This window comes from Enhydra lutris, unplaced genomic scaffold (assembly GCF_002288905.1).
Source record: "Enhydra lutris kenyoni isolate GAN:26980312 unplaced genomic scaffold, ASM228890v2 scaffoldscaffold13, whole genome shotgun sequence".
In the NCBI taxonomy this organism is placed as follows: Eukaryota; Metazoa; Chordata; class Mammalia; order Carnivora; family Mustelidae; genus Enhydra; species Enhydra lutris.
This window is the reverse complement of record NW_019154097.1, coordinates 1,276,127-1,279,581: the sequence shown is the minus strand read 5'-3', so window position 1 is coordinate 1,279,581 and position 3,455 is coordinate 1,276,127. Positions and strand designations below refer to the sequence as shown.

Sequence of the window (3,455 nt, the reverse complement as noted above, 5' to 3'; positions counted from 1 at the left end):
AACAGCTAAATATGCAGGTCTAAGAAATGAAGGTACTTTTTAAATTGCCGTATTTACACTCTGAAGTCCGTTCATCTCCATCAGCATCCCAAAGATGACACAGGTGACCTGCTCAGGTATAGAATGAAATGACAAACATGCTGTACCACTGACATCACAGGACAGTTGCCTGTAACAACTGGTCTTCTGACCCTGGGTTCCAGCTGCACTTGCTCACAGGTTGTCATGCTCAGCTGGGAAAGCAGTGGTCTGAGCAACCTCTAGATCATGCCCGCACTGTGCTCCCAAACCTGGGTCCATGACCGCCTCTGGTGGGGCAAGAGAAGCCATGGTGACAAACTCCAAGTTAGGATTTCCAGTTAGTTTTCGAGCAGGTCACAAGAAGGGCTTTCAAGTTGTATTGACTTTTGGCAGAAATGTCATAGAATTTCTTTTGGTGGAAGGCAATAGATTTTGCCTTACCTTTCCTATCCTTAATGTCTACTTTGTTGCCCCATAGCACAGTGGGGATGTTTTCACATACTTGTACTAGATCACTATGCCAGCTAGGCACATTCTTGTAAGTAATCCTTCATATTACATCAAACATTATAGTGGCATACCGGGCTTGGATATCCTAACCATCCCTCAGCCCACCAAATTTCTCCTGACCAGCTGTAGCCCATACCAGGAACTTCATAAGTTCTTTGTTGGTATGGAACACAAGGGGATGGACCTCAACAATAAGGTGGTTACATCTTTTCAAATTCACCAGTCAGATGACACTTCACAAATGTAGTTTTTTCAGTACCATCACCAACCAATATAAGTTTCAACTGGACTTGGGGTTCTCCTGGGGCAGCCACTGTGCCCTTGCTTCTAGAAGTGTCTCCAGCCCATCTGACTGAGGCTGGACCGCTTTTTATATATGACATTTTCTCAGTAATGAATTGAGTAAAATCCTAGATGTGTGTTTATGTTAAATTTGCATGAAAGTCATGATTTTACCTTTTTGAAAAATACATTCAGCAGCAATAAGTAATAAAATTAGTAAATGAAGAAATGATGCAAAGCAACTCAGAATACTGATTGTAACTCCTAATGAATTAATGGGTCTAAGCAGCAATCATCAATTGCTAACGACATCACCTACAAAAAAGAGACAGTTAGGTAATATGTACCTTGTGGTGGAAATATACCATATCTTCTATGAAGCAGTCCTGCCAAAAATACTGAACCTGAATCTGAAGATACAGGTCAATGAGTGAATTAGGCTTCCAGAAAACTCGCATTGTGTTATTAATGATAATTAAAAAAAAAAAATACAACCCTTTTATTTTATCCTCTCTCTGTTCCTTTCAGTCTGAGCTAGTAGTGCTCTGCTGGTGAACATTTTTAAGAACCCTGCCTTTCACTCATGCATATCTAGGAATTCACTTCATTAGCAAGAGGCCCCTCCTTCTGACATGTCTCTGGATATTCCCATCTCAAATGGCTTCTGCTCAGCTGGCTAAGGAGATCTGTGTGTGGCATGCGTTATCTGTGGTGTGTCTGAGTACTCTGACCTACTGATTTTTCTCAGTTATTGGGGAAACTCTTCAGTGACACCCTCAGTTGTTTCTGTAGAGCACGATTTCCTGGCAGTGGTCTTGTAATTTCAGCATCTCTTGCAGTCTGAATAGGCTGAGGTTCCCAAAGTGTGAAGTCCTGATTCCTTGTAAACAATTCTTTGCTGAATTTCTCCCTTTCCTCTCCGCTTTTCTAATGAGCAGCAAGGGAAACAAAACAAAACTATTCACACTTTCAACACTTGACTTGGAATCTTCTCCACTAAATACCTACATTTCTCTTTTAAAAGTTTTGCTTTTTATAGAACCACAAGCCGCAGTTCTGCTAAGCTGTCTGCCACTCCATTACAAGGATTTTCTTTCCCAGACAATTGAGGAAAGTCTACAAGGAAGGAAAGAACAACACAAACAGAAAAAACTGACCCTTGAGGAAGGAGAATTAATCAAACACCCTCTCCTTTCCCCCTTACCCCCTTATAATGACCTATAAAAACTTAGGAATACATTGTATTCTACCCAGAGGATGAAATTCTATACCTGGGGGGGATAAAGGAGCTGAAAGTTGCCAATATTATATTCCTTATTTTCTTCTAAGTTCTCACCAGCAGCACCTTTAATGTCTGTACTGTTTTTATCAGCAGTGTGCTTATGATTTAGGGATACTTCAGAGTGATACATGCCTTCTCTACCATGCTCCTCACCTCTTTCTGTGTCCTTACTAAGAAATCATTATTATTTCTACTGAAGGTCTGCTGAAGTCACTGTAGGCTTTTTCTGTCATGCTCCTCAAAATTGTTCTGGCTTCTGCCACTGCCCCGTTCTAATTTGGATATTGTCACAGTAGCACCCTACTCTCAGGACCAAAATTTGCAGGAGTTTTCTGTTGCTCTTTTGTCAAATTACCACATACTTGGTGATTTTTAAAATAATACAAATTTATTATTTTACAGTTTTGTAGCTTTAGACATCCAACATGGATCTCAGGGGGCCAAAATCCAGATGTCAGCAGAACTGTGTTCCTTTCTGGAAGCTTTAGGGGAGAATACATTTCCTTATTTTTTCCAGTTTATGGAGGCTGCTCACTTTCCTTGGCCCATGGATACTTTTCTCCCATCTTTAAAGCCAGCAATATTAGGCAGAGTCCTTTTCATACTGTCATCCTCTGGATTTCTCTTTCAATTCTTTCTTCTACTTTTAAGGAGGTTTGTGAGTCCTGGGTCCAGGAGAATAATCCAGGATAATCTCCTTGTCTTAATGGTAGCTAATTAGCAATGTTAACACCAGTCTACAAACTTAATTCCCCTTTGCCAAGTAACCAAACATATTCTGAAGAATAGGATGTGGACATCCCTTGGGAGACCATTCTTGTACTTACTATATATGTTCACCCTAGAAGGGGTTCCCCAGGAAGCTGCGTATTTATTGGCTGCTCACACTCAAATGAGTCTACTGTTAGCAGACTGCCTGTGGATATAGATCCTCTAGTTATTTAAAATATGGAGAGACCGTAAACATTCATTACCTATCTGAGGAAAGTCTTCAAAGTATTGAAAAAATAAGTTAAACTGACATGGAGGAAAGAAAATTAAACAAACAACCTTGCCTCCTCTCCCCACACACTTTAAATTAATAGCCTACAAAAATTCAAGAATACATTTGTATTCTACCCATATATCAAGAAAATGTAGTAAAAAGGAATAACAGCAAAAAGAACTCTTAGAAATTAAAAATATGCATGCAAGCATATATATACATATGTATATGTGTGTGTGTGTGTGTGTATATATATATATATGTATGTATATATATATATATATATGTTTTAAAGAAACCTTGTAATTGTTGAAGATAAGAAATCCCCTTGAAAATCACATGAGATGCAGAGGGGAGGAGGGTGGGGGTTAGGTG

General features: G+C 39.5%; 1 pseudogene; it reads right to left on the bottom strand.

The window, feature by feature from the left end:
* Positions 1–213: 213 nt before the first annotated feature.
* Positions 214–914, bottom strand: LOC111145956 (annotated as a pseudogene).
* Between the last annotated feature and the right edge of the window lie 2,541 nt (positions 915–3,455).